The following is a 21,250-nucleotide window of genomic DNA, read 5'->3' as shown; positions in this document are numbered from 1 at the left end:
GGAACCCACCTCGGAGGACATGCTCTGGCTAGGAAAATCTTGAGGATGGGCTACTATTGGATCAAGATGGAATCTGATTGCATCAAATTTGTTCGAAAGTGCCACAAATGCCAAATTTACGCAGATGACATGAACGTGCCATCCGAGCAGCTTCATGTAATGGTGGCACCTTGGCCCTTTTCGATGTGGGGTTTGGATGTTATTGGGCCTATCGAACCAAAGGCTTCAAATGGCCATCGTTTCATCCTCGTCGCCATTGACTATTTCACCAAATGGGTTGAAGCTGCATCTTATGCTAGCGTAACCAAAACAGTGGTAACAAAGTTCATGAAAAACAACATCGTCTGCAGATATGGGTTACCCGAGCGCATCATTATGGATAACGCAAAGAACTTCAACAACAAAACCATGGAAGAGATGTGTATGCATTTCAAAATTAAGCATCACAATTCCACGCCTTACAGACCGAAAATGAATGGCGTCGTTGAAGTTGTGAACAAAAACGTCAAAAAAATCGTGCAGAAGATGGCCTTGACTTATAAAGATTGGCATGAGATGTTACCGTTCGCGTTGCACGGGTACAGAACCACGGCTAGGACTTCCACTGGTGCAACTCCCTTCTCTCTAGTTTATGGTATGGAAGCTGTCTTACCCATAGAGGTCGAGATTCCGTCATTAAGGATTATGATGGAAGCAGGAATAGAGGATTCGGAATGGGCTCAAAAAAGATATGACCAGCTAAATTTCATTGAAGAAAAAAGGTTGACAGCAATATGCCACGGGCAACTGTACCAAAGAAGACTGATAAAGTCGTATGGCAAAAAGGTGAGACCTAGGCAGTTTCGAGAGGGGGAATTGGTACTTAAGAAGATTATTTTAAAGAGCTTAGATCCTCGGGGGAAATGGACCCCAAAATATGAAGGCCATTATGTGGTGAAGAGGGCGTTCACGGGAGGGGCGTTAACTTTGACGAACATGGATGGCGACGAGCTGCCAAACCCCGCGAATTCTGATTCTGTCAAGAAATATTTTGCATGATTGTGCTTATAATTGTCAAACGATTGTCAAACATCTTATTCTGGTAGTTGAATAACGCATGACTCTATAAAAAAACATCTCTGATCCTCTGTCAACCACGAACACGCCCTATATACGTATATACTTTTAATATATAATTACGCTCACGTAAAAGAAGTCTTTTCTTTATATTCTTGTTTTCTTTTCTCTCGCATAATACTGATGAATTTTTATGAAAAAAAAGGGGAACATGATGCTAACGAATATTATTACACAAAAGGGGAAGATTGTAAGAAATTTTGCTTTTGTCTTAAGAACCCGAAAGGATGAAGTTTGAATAATGAATTAGCGGCGATCGAGTCATGAAAATTGTATTACGCCATAATGAAAGAAAGAATGTTCATAAGGGACCAGATTCCCACGATAGCCCCAACTATAGAAGGATGATGAAGTGGAGAAGAGGAGGGTCAATAGGGACCGCTTTGTGCAGCATAAGCAAACGCTTACCAATAATATGGAGGGAATCAGACTTACTTCTTAGACAATCGGGGTTCGGATAAATGAGTCCGGGGTAAAGGATCCCTACTTGGGACATTCCTTCGGGCGTTCGAAGGAACTGAAAAAAGGAGATAAACAAAAATGAAGTAAATTTGCTTGCCATGCATCATACCACACAGAATAAAACATATGTGTGCCTTTTTCCTCAGAACCACTGCATGCACTAGTTGCCTCTTTTAGAGTGTCTAGAATGCATAATGAATATAGAATTTAAAGAAATGTCGAGTCCATATGTATCCACCATGCCATACTTTCACGAATAGATAGGTCCTCGTGAAAACCGTCCTCGGTCAAAGTCATTCTTGCTCGACGGTATCACCCATTGGTCCAAAAGGACTATTTAGTTTTTGCAAGGAGATGGGTGCTTGCGGTTTAGTCACGAAGTGGAAATTTCAGCATCCCATCTAAACATCCTCCCATAGAATCCTCTGAGATCAAGCCTCACGATTCAATTCTATTATTTTCAATCTTGTTATTCCTTTGAGATCTAGTCTCACAATTCGTTTCTATTCAAGATAGAAATGTTTGTTCCATAGAATCCTCTGAGATCAAGCCTCACGATTCAATTCTATTATTTTCAATCTTGTTATTCCTTTGAGATCTAGTCTCGCAATTCGTTTCTATTCAAGATAGAAATGTTTGTTCCGTAGAATCCTCTAAGATCAAGCCTCATGATTCAATTCTATTATTTTCAATCTTGTTATTCCTTTGAGATCTAGTCTCGCAATTCGTTTCTATTCAAGATAGAAATGTTTGTTCCTTAAAATCCTCTAAGATCAAGCCTCATGATTCAATTCTATTATTTTCAATCTTGTTATTCCTTTGAGATCTAGTCTCGCAATTCGTTTCTATTCAAGATAGAAATGTTTGTTCCGTAGAATCCTTTGAGATCAAGCCTCACGATTCGATTCTGTTATTTTCAATCTTGTTATTCCTTTGAGATCTAGTCTCGCAATTCGTTTCTATTCAAGATAGAAATGTTTGTTCCGTAGAATCCTCTGAGATCAAGCCTCACGATTCAATTCTATTATTTTCAATCTTGTTATTCCTTTGAGATCTAGTCTCGCAATTCGTTTCTATTCAAGATAGAAATGTTTGTTCCGTAGAATCCTCTGAGATCAAGCCTCACGATTCAATTCTATTATTTTCAATCTTGTTATTCCTTTGAGATCTAGTCTCGCAACTCGTTTCTATTCAAGATAGAAATGTTTGTTCCGTAGAATCCTCTGAGATCTAGTCTCGCAACTCGTTTCTATTCAAAATAGAAATGTTTATTCCGCAGCATCCTTTGAGAAGCCTCACGATTCGAGCCCTAATCACCTGGATCCACGGAGATCCAGTCTCGGAATCGACGACTATTTAAGATAAACAACATATTAGAAGCATGCAAAATGTATATCTGGAGCTACTTTGTACATCTTTATTTCATAAAGCTCTACAAAGGGGGGCAACTGTAGATACCCATTTTGTCCGGGGTAATTTCTCATTTTTTAGTAATTTTACATTTTTTAAAACCAATTTATTTCATAAATATTTTTATTATAGATATCTACTAAATAACTAATATTTGCGAAAAGGAACTGAAATTATATATAAAATCCTTATAATCGGTTGAATGTTTATGTTATAAAGATTAAGTCGATTGATTAGGATGACCATTATTAATTAAAGAAATGTCATTTCTTTGATTAAATATGAATAAAATGATGTTTAATTTTATTTGATAGAATTACATTCAAAATATAAACACGTGTTATCTAGTTATAAAATACCAATTAATTTTTATGTTGTTATTCTTAACAAAAACAAATATGAAACACATGAAGTAAATAAAAGTTTAAGCATAATTTATAGATTTACAACTAATGACCCCAAAGCAGGAGGCCCAAGTCCAAATTCAAAACCCATTAAGCAATCAATTAATAATTGAAATATACAAAACTAATTAATAGAGTTTAACACTAATTAACAACACTTTACACTAAATAATTAAAAAATCTGCCTATATAAAGAGGCTGGTGGACCCAAAGGGGATACAAACAAAAAAAGGGAATTTAGAAGAGAGGGAGCCTCATACTTCTCTCGTGCAGATCTTCCAAAAGGTAAGCACACCATTTCCTCTTTTATTCTTTTGTCAACCTACTTCATCTCTTTCTTTGATATTAATTACTGGCTACATTCACTTCATCTCTTTCTTCTTCTTTTTTGTCTCCAAAGGTGGAAAGTTTTGACCATTAAAGTCTTAATGGTTCTGTCTCTAGGTTCTAGAGACAAAACCATTAAGGTTTCCTTAAATGGTCCCAGATCTACTTCCTTAATAAAAAAAAAAGAGGAAGCTTTAATACCTAAACATCAATGGGGCATTTAAAGACTTTTTTCTGGTTTCCAGGTTCTGAAAACCAGACAAGAAGCCTTGAAATGCAAAGGATCTAAGAGATCTGGAAAATATACCTATTTTCCAAATCTGGAAGAATTCCTTAGGATGTTTAAACACTAAAATCTCCTCCTTGCACTCTTTACACTACTCTGGTTTCTTTACTGAACCATATACAAAAACAGAAGCTTTATGAAAAATGGAGCCTTTTGTTACAATGAAAACTCAAAAACCCCAAAACCATATATAAAAACAGAAGCTTTATGAAAAATGGAGCCTTTTGTTACAATGAAAACTCAAAAACCCCAAAACCATATATAAAAACAGAAGCTTTATGAAAAATGGAGCCTTTTGTTACAATGAAAACTCAAAAAACCCCAAAACCATATATAAAAACAGAAGCTTTATGAAAAATGGAGCCTTTTGTTACAATGAAAACTCAAAAACCCCAAAACCACATATAAAAACAGATGCTTTATGAAAATGGAGCCTTTTGTTACAATGAAAACTCAAAAACCCCAAAACCATGAGTAACAACACCAACTTTAATAAAAATGGGACCTTTTTTTATAGTAAAACCCCTGAAATAAAAAATCCAGACACCAGCTTCCAAAAGAATAAGACCTTTTTTGTAAAAAGGCGAACTCTTTCATGTAACCACCAAATTCAGGGAACCCATAGACAAAAATAGAACACAAACTAGTAAAGGGAGGAATTTCTTTCATTAATTGATCCGGGAAATCCCGTAACCATCATCAGGGTACAAGTTGGATATAATATTCGTAACAAAACAAAAAAACCACAAGTAACCATTTCTGTGTTCCTTAGTCCGTAACAAATTAACGAATCACCTCGAGGCCTGCATTCCGAGTTCCAAGAACTCAAGAAAAAAAGCGCAAGAAAAAGGTTAAGGAACTGTAAAAGAACAAACACAAGCAGGAAAGGCACAAAGAAAACGTGATTCACCTTAAGGAAATCCCGAGTCCGTAGCAAACCCACGAGATCTGTATTCCGAGTTCAAGGAAAATCAGAAAAATGCAAAAAAAGGTTAGCTAGACATAAGGAGCAAACGGAAAAATACAAAAAAAGACGCAAAGAGCAAACACAAACAGAAAAAAAATACAAAAAATGCGATTTACCTTAGGAAAAAACCGCATGCACGAGTAGATCGGACCTCCTAGGTACCTCGGAGGCGTCGAATGGTGGCTGTCCGCTCTCCAAGGGTGTCGGACCGTCTATAAACCCCCATAAGCAGGGTAGATCGGAATTAATCGGCTCCGTTTCACCCATAAAAACGGAGAAAACGGCCACCAGATGTCGGACTAGAGTCGGACTAAGTCCAAAGTAAGAGAGAAGGACAGGAAGGACAGGAGCCGCCACGAAACCACCATGATCGGAGGGCTTTCTCTCTTTTTTTTGCCGGAAATAAGAAAGAGCAGAGGGAAAGGTTAGGGTAGAGATGAATCGCACAAGTCTAGGAAGGGAGGGGCTGTTGTCTGTCGGCCAAGGAGTAAAAGAGGGGAGGCTGATGTTTAGGTGTTATTTATACTATGATAAATTAGGGTTGGGTTAGGATTAGTTAATTTATATATATGGTGATCAAAAAAATGAATAATCCGGATACAATTGGGTCTTTGGGTCTAGGTTTTTAAAAAGGGAAAATTACATAGAAATTCATCTTTTAAAAACTATTTACAACTATATCAAATCATAATTTTAGATTATATTAAACTAGTAAAATCAGTACTTTTATTATATTTTAACGATTAGAATTTATAAATTAGAAGTCTATAATATATTTTCTAGAGCTTATGATTTATAAATTAGAGTCTAAATTTTTTAAATTATAGTATAAAACGATAATATATAGAGAATAATGACATATTAAGAATTAAGTTTGGCGATATGACTTAATTATAATTTTGTACTTAATCATGATATTCATGTATTTGACCCTTTTAAAAATGCCAAAATGGGCCGCCTAAATTGGATAAGCTCCTGAACACTAACATATCAATTGTTTTGTTGGGTTTATTTCTTCTTATCATCAATTGTTTTGTGACTTTTTCTTATTTAGTTTTTGATTTAATCAAATTGGTGTTTCTTAATTGAGTCTAATTCTATATTGGTATCTTGTTTTGTTTAATTTAAATTAGTAAAGCCTTTTTCTAATTCAACTTTTAATATACTATTTGGGTATATTATAGAATAATCTTGTTAAATTTAATCAATCCTTTTATTCGTATAAAAAAAATAAAGATTAGACGACTCGATTTATGAGCCTATGTTATAGGGATATAAGTTAAACGTATACGAAACTAACAAAGTTAAGGCGAATCGATTTATACCTTTATGTCATAGAGGTATGAAAACGATAAAAAAAATTAAAACTTAATTAACGCGGAACGGTTCAATTTATACGTATATGTTGCAAGGGTATAAAAAGTGAAAAAAGAATAACGAGATAGTTCGTAGTTCTATGTTATAGAAAGACGAATTAAATGTTATGAAAAATGAAAAAACTAAATAAGGCAGTTCATAATTCGACATTACGGAAATACGCATTAAAACATCGTCGATTTAAAAACAAACGAATTAATTCATAGCTCTATGTCGTACAAATATGAATTAAATGTTACTAAAATAAACAAAAACTGACGAGTTAATTCACAGTTCTATGTTATAGGAATATGAATTAACCGTTACCAAACTATACAAAATTAAACATTTTAATTCGTAGGTCTATGTCATAGAGATGTGAATCAAATATTACCCGAATTACTAAAATTAAAAGGATACAATTAATAATCCAAGGTCACATAAATATTAAATACCTACGACATTAATCCTGTCCCAAAATTATATGCCTCTATTATATTATAAAAGTACAAATAAAATCGAGATAAGTCAAATAAATTTAACACAAAAATCACATCTTTTAGTACCAATATTTGGGCGGGGTAGGGTGATTAATCAAGTTTTTCTTCCCTACACGTAACCGACAAACGAACCAAAAAATCTCTATTTCGCAGACCTCCTTACCCGTTAAAATTCAACCATTTTTGGTGTCCAATCACGCCTTAATTCTGATTGGTGGCGACTCAAAAAAACAGTTTTAATTAGGAAAAACTATTAACCGATTTAGCTTCCGGCGTTCGTGCTCGAAAAATCCGGTAGCGACACACAATTCAACCCGAAATTTTTGTGAGGTATTTTGAGCCTAAAAGAGTTCGCACGAGAACTCTATTTCTTTCACAATATTTTGAGGGCTTTGACTTCATTCAACTCATTGAGTTTGCACCTAATACCGGGTTAAGTACACTTATTGTGGTAAGAAGGGCAATAGATGATAAAACGAACTCACTTAGGCTAATTCTTTCTCAACTATTTTTCTTCATTTTCATAACCTCTAGGAAGCCCCCTTGAGCCTGTTAACCGTATTCTTTGCTAAACACCTTTTTAACGCATAACCTTTCTCTTTTCCTCTTGTCCGAACACCGAACTCAAATGCATCGGAAATAAGCTATATTTCCAATAAACCTTTGAAATCGTTTTGGTGCCGCCCTCAAATAAAAAGAAAAAAATAAATGAAGCAACAATAGAGAGCAAAAAGGCATTCTCAAGCTCCACCCGATCAATTTCAAGTAATATTTTACGAGCTTGCTAAAACCAAACAAATGAAAAGTGATGCGATCATCATGATGGTGTTTGGACTCGAGTTTCTAAAAATTAATCACTTACCACTAAAAAGCCACCCACATTACAACCCCCCTCTGGGTTCATTTTTAATATTGCCCAATCATAATATAGGTGGAAAAACCCGGATGAACATGCAAACTCAAGATGACTTTGAGTAAGTGCAAAGAAGAGCGTATAAACACCGACCCACCAAAGATTGAGCGTAAAGAGTGAAATCCCGTGGTGAGGTACAATCGAGTTCTCAAAAGATGATCAATCCCCGTTAATATTGCCTATTAAGTTTGATCATGGAGGTTTCAAATAAGTTTTGGTCACTCATTCGCTTGCGTAAGTACTTATCAAAAACTTTTCGTAAAACATTAGCTTTGAAATCACGCACTTGGTAAAACCAACCGGAGGTTTGTTTCTCAGTCGTCTCAATCCCTTGTCTTTCGACTATCTTTTACTTGAGGACAAGTAAAACTTTAAAGTCCGAGGAGGTTGATAGGGACATTTTGTCCCTATCTTTTAGCGTGATTTACGGTATTATTTTGAGCTAAATAAGTAAGTTTAATTACAAAAATAATGTGTTTTCAATAAAATAACAAAATAAAAATAAATCTTATGTTTTTAGTTAATTCGCTTAATTTTTTATTAAATTTTAGAAAATAAACGTCAAGCTAATTCGGTTCTCGAAGGTCGTATTTTGCAGGAACAAGTTAGCAATAATTCACAAAGCTACGCGGGGCGTAGTACCATACACGCGGGGCGTAGAACAATTACCTCTAGATCACGGCAGTCAACTAAGCATTCCCACTTGGTCAACACTTACTAAGCGGGGCGTCTAAGGTGTGAATTGGAGACAAAAAGTTCCAGGACCTAAGATACGCGGGGCGTATCCAAGCTTACGCGGAGCGTACAAGGCACAAATCAAGCTTTTGAGTTCCAGAGGCTCTACTACGCGGAGCGTACCCCAGTTTACGCGTGGCGTAGTTGAGTCAACAGTCCTAAATCTGGTCCACGCGTAAGAAAATTATCAACAGAATGGGTAATCTTGCAGATACGCGAAGCGTACCACCTTCTACGCGGGGTGTACCTTGTGAAAACTGCAAAAATAGTGTGAATTCTTACTTGTGACTTGTGTATTTACGATTTTACCCCCGAGCTTGATGTGTATAAATAAGAGTGATTAGCACTCATTTCATTCATTCAGATTTTGTGTAATAAAACTCTACCACCTTGAGAGCTTGTGCATTCATTCCGTCACTCCGTCAAAGTTACGTTCGATCCGTATCCACCAAGCTCGAGAGTTCCACCTCCAAGTCCTACGAGACGGCTTTGAGTCCGGTTAGCTAGTCCTAAGGGCCGATTCTTCTTCCCTTTTTACTTGTTAACTAGCTTGTACTCTTCCTAAGTACTAGGCTTAGTTGCATTCCGTATTTATACGTTCCACATTTATAATATATGATTTACGATTTCATTTCCACTATACATGTTATTACTTATTGCTTGCTTTGATACTTATAATTGATTATTGTGTAGGTCGCTTACGAGCTCCGAAATCCACTAGGATTCACACAGGTGTTGCCTTACCGGAATTGAAAAATTGGAAACCGTAGGAATTGACGAGCCACGGAACTTACGGGCCCTAGTTTCTGATCTTAAGAATTGGAGTCGCCTTAAGAGGGAATCACGACCCTAGAACCTCACGGATTTGTTCGGTCTATAGATAGTCGTCTTTGCAAGAGTAAAGCATTAATCGTATATGTTTTGAGTCATTTCTCATATGTTATAACTTATCATCGCCCTTAACGCTTCATTAAGAGTTTGAATTACACGAGTCTGTTTCACCCTAGTTTAGGATTAGTTTGTAGTTGTCACCCAAACCAAACTAAAGTATTCACCGCTTAGATAACGTATAGAACCGAGTAGTTTAATACTTGTGGTTATAAATCCCGTGGATACGATACCCGGTCTTAACCGGATTATTACTTGATACGACGGGGTACACTTGCCCCTAAGTAGTAGCGTCTAGTAGAGTTAGAGCATTTAGAAAGATCATATCCATAACCATAGCACACTCATCATAACACACATATTTTACAAGCTCTACCTAGGCGCCACGCATCATTCGTTCCCGGTTAAACCAGCCCCATAGTGGGCATAAAGTTTAACCGGGCCCTATATTAAGTTAATTTTTCATTATAAGCCCCACTTTGGGGCAAAATCCAAAATCAGTTGAAAATTTATCAAATCCAACTCATGACTACATTAAAGTGGGAGAGGAAAGAAATTTGGCTGGTCTGACCAAAGTGGAAGTGATGTTATGTCGGCGATGAAAGGGGGTGGCTGTGCAAAATCGGACAGAGATATAGATATAAATAAAACTAGACAAGTTAAATATACAATTATAAAAAATCCAATCAATTTCTCAAATAATTTTTCAGAAGCAGAAGTGCATAAAAACCCAATCAATTCCCCCATCGTTAGCTAGAATAAAATCAATGAAACATAAAACCAAGCTTATTAGCTAGAATAACGCAACAACGAAAGAAAGAATATACGACTTCCATAGTTAAAAGAAACACAAATAGCATCCACAGAAGAAAAAAGAAAAACTATCTAACCTTGAAAGATAAGAAAGCTCGATAGTAAGGGAGGTGGAGATGGTGGAGTCCGACAACCGGAGTTCTGATTTCGGTGTCAATTTCGTTGTTGGAGTCCGATGAGAAAATATACAAACTTTAGTGTATTACAATCCGTTTATATACCGAGAATAAGAAGGAAACATAATAAGAAGTTGGCAAGTTCGAAGCTTGTAACTCAGTCGATCAGTAGAAGTCAGGGGCTTTGCTAGGGTTTACTTACAGAGAGAACCTCTGAGGCAAATTATGATTTAACCCATATATTTTGCTAAATTTGTTCAATAGGCCATGTACTTTCATTTATCTCTTCTAACCACTGTATTTTTAGTGGATTGCTATTCACCGCTCTTATTTCCTACTTACCGCCCTTTTTTTACGATTTTTTCCCCCACTCCTTTTTTTCAAAATAAAGAGTTTGAATACTCCCACCCCCACTTTTCAAACTCCTCCCCCACTTTTCAAACCCTTTCCCCTTTTTCTCCTCATATGAACATTAGAATCCGAACACTTTATGGCGGGTCGTGGAGGCAGAGGAAAAGGCGTGATCCATCCCCCGGTAAGGTTCTGAATTTATTATTATTTTTAAAAAAAAAAAATATTTTTGCTTTGGAGGGTCAGAGACCCACCATTCCATAAGGAGTGGCGGGTCCGGGACCCGCCATCCTCTGTACTAGTGGCGGGCCTTTTGGCCCGCCACTGTGAATTGTGAGAGATTAGGAGAGAAAATAAAATATTTAAGGGGGTTACTGGAGTAGAAAAGAAGAAGAAGAAGAAAGGGAATAGAAGAAGAGAAGATTGAAGAAGAAATTTGAGAAATAAGGAAAATAAATAGAAATGAGGGGTTGAAGACATAAAGGGGTGAATAATGAGAGAGGGGAGTGAAAGAATTAAATTTAAATAGAAGTGGTGAAAGAGGAGAGAAGTGGGGTGAAAATTAATAAAAAAAATATGATTAAGAAACCGAAAGCTAGCTTTTCGGTTTCTTTGCAAAACGAAGCCAGAATGCTACCTTCCGGTTTCGTTCCCAGTTAAACCAGCCCCATAGTGGGCATAAAGTTTAATCGGGCCCTATATTAAGTTAATTTTTCATTATAAGCCCCATTTTGGGGCAAAATCCAAAATCAGTTGAAAATTTATCAAATCCAACTCATGTGTACATTAAAGTGGGAGAGGAAAGAAATTTGGCTGGTCTGACCAAAGTGGAAGTGATGTTATGCCGGTGATGAAAAGGGGTGGCTGTGCAAAATCGGACAAAGATATAGATATAAATAAAACAAGACAAGTTAAATATTACAATTATAAAAAACAAATCAATTTCTCAAATAACTTTTCAGAAGCAAAAGTGCATAAAAACCCAATCAATTCCCCCATCGTTAGCTAGAATAAAATCAATGAAACATAAACCAAACTTATTAGCTAGAATAACGCAACAACGAAAGAAAGCATATACGGCTTCCATGGTTCAAAGAAACGCAAAGAGCATATGTATGATTTAACCCATATATTTTGCTAAATTAGTTCAATAGACCCTGTATTTTCATTTATCTCTTCTAACCACTGTATTTTTAGTGGATTGCTATTTACCACTCCTATTTTCCTACTTACCGCTCCTTTTTTACCATTTTTGCCCCCACCCCTTTTTTTCAAAATAAAGAGTTTGAATACTCCCTCCCCCACTTTTCAAACTCCTCCCCCACTTTTCAAACTCTTCCCCCTTTCTCTCCTCATTTGAACATTAGAATCCGAGCATTTCATGGCGGGTCATGGAGGTAGAGGAAAAGGCGTCATCCATCCCCCGGTAAGTTTCTGAATTTATTATTAAATTTTTTAAAATTTTTTTTTACCTTGGTGGGTCAGAGACCCACCATTCCATAAGGAGTGGCGGGTCCGTGAGCCGCCATTGTAGAAGAACAGGTGGGCCAAAAGGCCCATCCGTTATGTATGAGTGGAAGGTCACGGACCCGCCACTCCTAATTTGGCCAAAATCCTAGGATTTTGGCCGAGGCGGGCCGATAGGCCCACCCCTAATCTTAGGATCGCGGGTCCGAGACCTGCCATCCTCCGTGCTAGTGGAGTAGAAAATAAATGGAAATGAGGGGTTGAAGGGATATAGGGGTAAATAATGAGAGAGGAGAGTGAAAGAAGTAAATTTAAATAGAAGTGGTGAAAGAGGAGAGAAGTGGGGTGAAAATTAATAAAAAAAAGTTTATGTATCAAATTTCTGAAACATAAAAATGTTTCAGAAATTTGATACACATTTACGGAAGCTACTTCCGTGAATGTGTTGTCTCACAGCTCCTGATAGGAGCAGTGAGAATATATTCTTCAATTAGGGGTAGAGCGTGGATAAGACCACACCCTGGCAAAACGCAAACAGAGACCGGAAGCTAGGCTTCCGGTCTCTATTTTTTTAAATAAAAAAATCGAAACCAGAAGCCTGGCTTCCGATTTCTATTTTTTTATCAAAAGAAAAATATGATTAAGAAACCGGAAACTAGCCTTCCGGTTTCTGTGCAAAACGAAACCGGAAGGCTAGCTTCTAGTTTCATTCCCGGTTAAACCAGCCCCACAGTGGGCATAAAGTTTAACCGGGCCCTATATTAAGTTAATTTTTCATTATAAGTCCCACTTTGGAGCAAAATCCAAAATCAGTTGAAAATTTATCAAATCCAACTCATGAGTACATTAAAGTGGGAGAGGAAAGAAATTTGGTTGGTCTGACTACAGTGGTAGTGATGTTTTACCGACGATTAAAGGGGGTGACTGTGCAAAATCGGATAGAGATGTAGATATAAATAAAACTAGACAAGTTAAGTGTTACAATTATAAAAAAACCCAATCAATTTCTCAAATAACTTTTCAGAAGCAAAAGTGCATAAAAACTCAATCAATTCCCCCATCGTTAGCTAGAATAAAATCAATGAAACATAAAACCAAGCTGATTAGCTAGAATAACGCAACAACGAAAGAAAGCATATACGGCTTCCATAGTTAAAAGAAACACAAAGAGCATCCATAGAAGGAAAAAGAAAAAATATCTAACCTTGAAAGATAAGAGAACTCGAGAGTAAGGGAGGTGGAGATGGTGGAGTCTGAAAAACCGGAGTTCTGATTTTGGTGTCGATTCCGGTGGTGGAGTCCGACGAGAAAATATACAAACTTCAGTGTATTACAGTCCGTTTGTATACCGAGAATAATAAGGAATCAGAATAAGAAGTTGGCAAGTTCGAAGCTTGTAACTCAGTTGATCAGTAGAAGCCAGGTGCTTTGCTAGGGTTTATTAACAGAGACAACCTCTGAGGCAAATGTATGATTTAACCCATATATTTTGCTAAATTTGTCCAATAGGCCATGTATTATCATTTATCTATTCTAACCACTGTATTTTTAGTGGATTGCTATTTACCGCTCCCATTTTCCTACTTACCGCTCCTTTTTTACCATTTTTGCCCCCACCCTTTTTTTCAAAATAAAGAGTTTGAATACTGCCTCCCCCCACTTTTCAAACTCCTCTCCCACTTTTCAAACTCTTCCCCCTTTCTCTCCTTATTTGAACATTAGAATCCGAACACTTTATGGCGGGTCGTGTATGCAGAGGAAAAGGCGTGATCCATGCCCCGGTAAGTTTCTGAATTTATTATTAATATTTTTAAAGAAAAAGTTTGAGAAATAAAGAAAATAAATGGAAATGAGGGGTTGAAGGGATAAATGGGTGAATAATGAGAGAGGGGAGTGAAAGAATTAAATTTAAATAGAAGTGGTGAAAGAGGAGAGAAGTGGGGTGAAAATTAATATATAAAAAAATTTTTGTATCAAATTTCGGAAACATAAAAATGTTTCAGAAATTTGATACACATTCACAGAAGCTACTTCCGTGAATGTGTTGTCTCACTGCTCCTGATGGCAGCAGTGAGAATATATTCTTTAATTAATGGACAGAGTGTTGATAAGACCACACTCTGCCAAAAGGCAAACATAGACCAGAAGCCAAACTTCCGGTCTATATTTTTTTAAATAAAAAAATAAAAACCGAAAATAGAAACCGGAAGCCTGGCTTCCGATTTCTATTTTTTAATTAAAAAAATATAATTAAGAAACCGGAAGCTAGCCTTTCGGTTTCTGTGCAAAACGAAATTGGAAGGCTAGCTTTCGGTTTTGTTTCCGGTTAAACCAGTCCCACAGTGGGCATAAAGTTTAACCAGGCCCTATATTAAGTTAATTTTTCATTATAAACCCCACTTTGGAGCAAAATCCAAAATCAGTTGAAAATTTATCAAATCCAACTCATGAGTACATTAAAGTGGGAGAGGAAAGAAATTTGGTTGGTTTGACCAAAGTGGAAGTGATGTTATGCCGGTGATGAAAGCGGGTGGCTGTGCAAAATCGGACAGATATATAGATATAAATAAAACTAGACAAGTTAAATGTTACAATTATAAAAAAAAACCCAATCAATTTCTCAAATAACTTTCAGAAGCAAAAGTGCATAAAAACCCAATAAATACCCCCATCGTTAGCTAGAATAAAATCAATGAAACATAAAACCAAGCTTATTAGCTAGAATAAGGCAACAACGAAAGAAAGCATATACGACTTCCATGGTTAAAAGAAACGCAAAGAGCATCCACAGAAGGAAAAAGAGAAAAACTATCTAAACTTGAAAGATAAGAGAACTCGACAGTAAGGGAGGTGGAGATGGTGGAGTCTGATAACCAGAGTTCTGATTTTGGTGTCGATTCCGGTGGTGGAGTCCGATGAGAAAATATACAAACTTCAATGTATTACAGTCAGTTTGTATACCGAGATTAAGAAGGAAACAGAATAAGAAGTTGGCAAGTTCGAAGCTTGTAACTCAGTTGATCAGTAGAAGCCAGGGGCTTTGCTAGGGTTTACTAACAGAGACAACCTCTGAGGCAAATGTATGATTTAACCCATATATTTTGCTAAATTTGTTCAATAGGCCCTGTATTTTCATTTATCTCTTCTAACCACTGTATTTTTAGTGGATTGCTATTTATCGCCCCTATTTTCCTACTTACCGCCCCTTTTTTACCATTTTTGCCCCCACCCTTTTTTTCAATATAAAGAGTTTGAATACTCCTACCCACCACTTTTCAAACTCCTCCCCTTTCTCTCCTCATTTCAACATTAGAATCCGAACACTTCATGGCGGGTCGTGGAGGCAGAGGAAAAGATGTGATCCATCCCCGGTAAGTTTCTGAATTTACTATTATTTTTTTAAAATTTTTTTTTTGCCTTGGCGGGTCAGAGACCCACCATTCCATAAGGAGTGGCGGGTCCGTGAGCCGCCAATGTAGAAGAACAGGCAGGCCGAAATGCCCACCCGTTTTGTATGAGTGGCGGGTCACGGGACCCGCCATCCTCCGTACTAGTATCGGACCTTTCGGCCCGCCACTGTGAATTGTGACTGATTAAGAGAGAAAATTAAATATTTAAGGGGGTTAGTAGAGTAGAAAACAAAAAGAAGAAGGGAATAGAAGAAGAAAATAAGAAGAGAAGATTGAAGAAGAAGTTTGAGAAATAAGGAAAATAAATGGAAATGAGGGGTTGAAGGGATAAAAGGGTGAATAATGAGAGAGGTGAGTGAAAGAATTAAATTTAAGTAGAAGTGGTGAAAGAGGAGAGAAGTGGGGTGAAAATTAATAAAAAAAAGTTTTTGTATCAAATTTCTCAAACATAAAAATGTTTCAAAAATTTGATACACATTCACGGAAGCTACTTCCGTGAATGTCTTGTCTCATTGGTCCTGATGGGAGCAGTGAGAATATATTGTTCAATTAATGGGCAGAGTGTGGATAAGACCACACTCTGCCAAAAGGCAAACAGAGACCAGAAGTCAGGCTTCCAGACTCTATTTTTTTAAATAAAAAAATAGAAATCGGAAAATAAAAACCGGATGCCTGGCTTCCGATTTCTATTTTTTATTAAAAAATATAATTAAAAAACCAGAAGCTAGCCTTCTGGTTTTTGTGCAAAACAAAACCGGAAGGCTAGCTTCCCGTTTCGTTCCCGGTTAAACCAGCCCCACAGTGGGCGTAAAGTTTAACCGGGCCATATATTAAGTTAATTTTTCATTATAAGCCCCACTTTGGGGCAAAATCCAAAATCAATTGAAAATTTATCAAATCCAACTCATGAGTACATTAAAGTGGGAAAGGAAAGAAATTTGGCTGGTCTGACCAAAGTGGAAGTGATGTTATGCCGACGATGAAAAGGTGTGGCTGTGCAAAATCGGACAGAGATATATATATAAATAAAACTAGACAAGTTAAATGTTACAATTATAAAAAAACCCAATCAATTTCTCAAATAACTTTTCAGAAGCAAAAGTGCATAAAAACCCAATCAATTCCCCCATCGTTAGCTAGAATAAAACCAATAAACATGAAATCAAGCTTATTAGCTAGAATAACGCAACAACAAAAGAAAGCATATACGACTTCCATGGTTAAAAGAAACGCAAACAACATCCACAGAAGGAAAAAGAAAAACTATCTAACCTTGAAAGATAAGAGAACTCGACAGTATGGGAGGTGGAGATGGTGGAGTCCGACAACCGGAGTTCTGATTTTGGTGTCGATTCCGGTGGTGGAGTCCGACGAGCAAATATACAAACTTCAGTGTATTACAGTCCGTTTGTATACCGATAATAAGAAGGAAACAAAATAAGAGGTTGGCAAGTTCGAAGCTTGTAACTCAGTTGATCTGTAGAAGCTAGGGGCTTTGCTAGGGTTTACTAACAGAGACAACCTCTGAGGCAAATGTATGATTTAACCCATATATTTTGCTAAATTTGTTCAATAGGCCCTGTATTTTCATTTATCTCTTCTACTCACTGTATTTTTAGTGGATTGCTATTTACCGCTCCTATTTTCCTACTTACCGCCCCTTTCTTACCATTTTTGTCCCCAACCTTTTTTTTTCAAAATAAGGAGTTTGAATACTCCCTCCCCCCACTTTTCAAACTCTTCCCCTTTTCTCTCCTCATTTAAACATTAGAATCCGAACACTTCATGGCAGGTCGTGGAGGCAGAGGAAAAGCCGTGATCCATCCCCAGGTAAGTTTCTGAATTTATTATTAATTTTTTTAAAATTTTTTTTTGCCTTGGCGGGTCCGTGAGCCGCCATTATTGAAGAACAGGCAGGCCGTAAGGCCCACCCATTATGTAAGAGTGGTGGGTCCCGCCACTCCTAAATTGGCCAAAATCGACCAAAATCCTAGGATTTTGGCCGAAGGATCCGAAAGGCCCGCCCTAATCTTGGGATGGCGGGTCGAAGACCCGCCATCCTCCGTACTAGTGGCGGGCCTTTCAGCCCACCACTGTGAATTGTGATAGATTAAGAGCGAAAATAAAATATTTTAGGGGGTTAATGGAGTAAAAAAAAAAGAAGAAATGGAATAGAAGAAGAAAATAAGAAGAGAAGATTGAAGAAGAAGTTTGAGAAATAAGGAAAATAAATGGAAATGAGGGGTTGAAGGGATAAATGGGTGAATAATGAGAGAGGGTAGTGAAAGAATTAAATTTAAATAGAAGTGGTGAAATAGGAGAGAAGTAGGGTGAAAATTAATAAAAAAAAGTTTTTGTATCAAATTTATGAAACATAAAAATGTTTCAGAAATTTGATACACAATCACGGAAGCTACTTCCGTGAATGTGTTGTCTCACTGCTCCTTATGGGAGCAGTGAGAATATATTATTTAATTAATGGGCAGAGTGTGGATAAGACCACACTCTACCAAAACGCAAACAGAGACCGGAAGCCAGGCTTCGGATCTCTATTTGTTTAGATAAAAAAATATGATTAAGAAACCGGAAGCTAGCCTTCCGGTTTCTGTGCAAAACGAAACAAGAAGACTAGCTTCCGGTTTCGTTACCGGTTAATTTTTATTATTAATTTTTTTAAGTTTTTTTTTTTTGCCTTGGCGGGTCAAAGATCCACCATTCCATAAGGAGTGGCGGATCTGTGAGCCGCCAATGTAGAAGAACATGCGGGCCGAAAGGCACAATCGTTATGTAAGAGTGGCGGGTCACGGATCTGCCACTCCTAAATTGGCCAAAATCGGCCAAAATCCTGGGATTTTGGCCGAGGCGGGCCGAAAGGCCCACCCATAATCTTGGGATGGCGGGTCCGAGACCCGCCATCCTCCGTACAAGTGGCGGGCCACTGTGAATTATGAAAGATTACGAGAGAAATAAAATATTTAAGGGTGTTAGTGGAGTAGAAAAAAAAGAAGAAGAAAAGGAATAGAAGAAGAGAAGATTGAAGAAGAAGTTTAAGAAATAAGGAAAATAAATGGAAATGAGGGGTTGAAGGGATAAAGGGATGAATAATGAGAGAGGGGAGTGAAAGAATTAAATTTAAATAGAAGTGGTGAAAGAGGAGAAAAGTTTGGTGAAAATTAATAAAAAAAAGATTTTGTATCAAATTTCTGAAACATTTTTATGTTTCAGAAATTTGATACACATTCACGGAAGCTACTTCCGTGAATGTATTGTCTCACTGCTCCTGATAGGAGGATTGAGAATATATTCTTCAATTAGGGGGCAGAGTGTGGATAAGACCACACTCTGCCAAAAGGCAAACAGAGACCAGAATCCAGGCTTCCGGTCTCTATTTTTTTAAATAAAAAAATAGAACCGGGAAGTCTGGCTTCCGATTATATAATTAAAATCCCGGAAGCTAGCCTTCCGGTTTCTGTGTAAAACGAAACCGAAAGGCTAGCTTCCGATTTCGTTCCCGGTTAAACCAGCCCCACAGTGGGCATAAAGTTTAACCGGACCCTATATTAAGTTAATTTTTCATTATAAGCCCCACTTTGGGGCAAAATCCAAAATCAGTTGAAAATTTATCAAATCCAACTCATGAGTACATTAAAGTGGGAGATGAAAGAAATTTGGCTGGTTTGACCAAAGTGGAAGTGATGTTATGTCGGCGATGAAAGGGGGTGGCTGTGCAAAATCGAATAGAGATATAGATATAAATAAAACTAGACAAGTTAAATGTTACAATTATAAAAAGCTCAATCAATTTCTCAAATAACTTTTGAGAAGCAAAAGTGAATAAAAACCCAATCAATTCCTCCATCGTTAGCTAGAATAAAATCAATGAAACATAAAACCAAGCTTATTAGCTAGAATAACGCAACAACGAAAGAAAGCATATACGACTTCCATGGTTAAAAGAAACGCAAAGAGCATCCACAGAAGGAAAAAAAGAAAAACTATCTAACCTTGAAAGATAAGAGAACTCGACAGTAAGGGAGGTGGAGATGGTGGAGTCTGATAACCAGAGTTCTGATTTTGGTGTCGATTCCGGTGGTGGAGTCCGATGAGAAAATATAAAAACTTCAATGTATTACAGTCAGTTTGTATACCGAGACTAAGAAGGAAACAGAATAAGAAGTTGGCAAGTTCGAAGCTTGTAACTCAGTTGATCAGTAGAAGCCAGGGGCTTTACTAGGGTTTACTAACAGAGACAACCTCTGAGGCAAATGTATGATTTAACCCATATATTTTGCTAAATTTGTTCAATAGGCCCTGTATTTTCATTTATCTCTTCTAACCACTGTATTTTTAGTGGATTCCTATTTACCGTCCCTATTTTCCTACTTACCGCCCCTTTTTTACCATTTTTGCCCCCACCCTTTTTTTCAATATAAAGAGTTTGAATACTCCTACCCCCCCCCCCCCACTTTTCAAACCCCTCCCCTTTCTCTCCTCATTTCAACATTAGAATCCGAACACTTCATGGCGGGTCGTGGAGGCAGAGGAAAAGATGTGATCCATCCCCGGTAAGTTTCTGAATTTACTATTTTTTTTTTAATTTTTTTTTGCCTTGGCGGGTCAGAGACCCACCATTCCATAAGGAGTGGCGGGTCCGTGAGCCGCCATTGTAGAAGAACAGGCAGGCCGAAATGCGCACCCGTTATGTAAGAGTGGCGGGTCACGGGACCCGCCATCCTCCGTACTAGTATCTGACCTTTCGGTCCGCCACTGTGAATTGTGACTGATTAAGAGAGAAAATTAAATATTTAAGGGGGTTAGTGGAGTAGAAAACAAAAAGAAGAAGAAGGGAATAGAAGAAGAAAATAAGAAGAGAAGATTGAAGAATTCGAAATCTCGGAACATGTTCCGGGGACAGGACGTAGGCTTGGAGGCCGAACCTGGATAAATCTGCTGAGTAACATATTTCTAAACCTTTAACTCCTTTATATATTTATTGCTTGCTTAAACAAAAACTGACCAAGTAAAGAGGTCAAGCTGAGTTGTGCGCATAGAATATCTGAGCTCAGGAATAGACTCTAAGTGCTATCTCCTGACTCAAGTAAAGAAACTGACCTAGTCACTAGTTGACTAAGCCAGTATCTTGCTATTCACTCAGCGCCGTTGTCCAAACCTTTTTCTCACGAAAAAGAAGTCTGCCCTAGCTTAAAATTTTTAAATAGTTCCTAACCCCCCCCCCCTTGGAACTATACTTGTAACGTTATAAGGGACCAACAGTTTTGTCTCGGAAGTTCAAACTGAGTCAAAGAAACTTAGAAAGGACATCACAACCATACAGAACCAGCTGAGTAAAACGGCTAAGAAAAGGTTCTATCCCAATGCTGAGCATCAGGGTACTGGTCAGCATCGACAATACACTCAGCAGAACAGTCAGTGTGACTGTTGTTGGAAAAGAGGACACACCATAGATGTGTGTTGGTATACTCGGCGGAACGTCCAATGTGACTTCTGCGGAAAGAAAGGTCATACCACTAAGGTATGCTGGCATGCTCAGCATAATCATGCTGACCAAAAGCAAAATCACCCTCAAAGGGTAATCTATTGTGACTTCTGTGGTAAAGCTGACCACACATTAAATGTATGTCGTCACAAAATAAAACATGATGCATCACCTATTTACACTAACCAATGAGGACCCAAAAATAATTGGGTACCTAAAGATGAATAATCTA

General features: G+C 37.4%; 1 long non-coding RNA gene across 1 annotated transcript; it reads right to left on the bottom strand.

The window, feature by feature from the left end:
• Positions 1–4,652: 4,652 nt before the first annotated feature.
• On the bottom strand, positions 4,653–5,481 carry LOC136217783 (uncharacterized). The gene is made up of 3 exons (XR_010683542.1): positions 5,089–5,481; positions 4,916–4,953; positions 4,653–4,829 (listed from the first exon to the last, which is right to left on the bottom strand). It is a non-coding gene; the product is annotated as an uncharacterized lncRNA (long non-coding RNA).
• Positions 5,482–21,250: the final 15,769 nt, after the last annotated feature.

Source organism: Euphorbia lathyris, chromosome 2 (genome assembly GCF_963576675.1).
Source record: "Euphorbia lathyris chromosome 2, ddEupLath1.1, whole genome shotgun sequence".
NCBI classification, from domain to species: Eukaryota; Viridiplantae; Streptophyta; class Magnoliopsida; order Malpighiales; family Euphorbiaceae; genus Euphorbia; species Euphorbia lathyris.
Note: the sequence above shows the minus strand (reverse complement) of the source record. Positions and strands in the feature narration are given on the sequence as shown.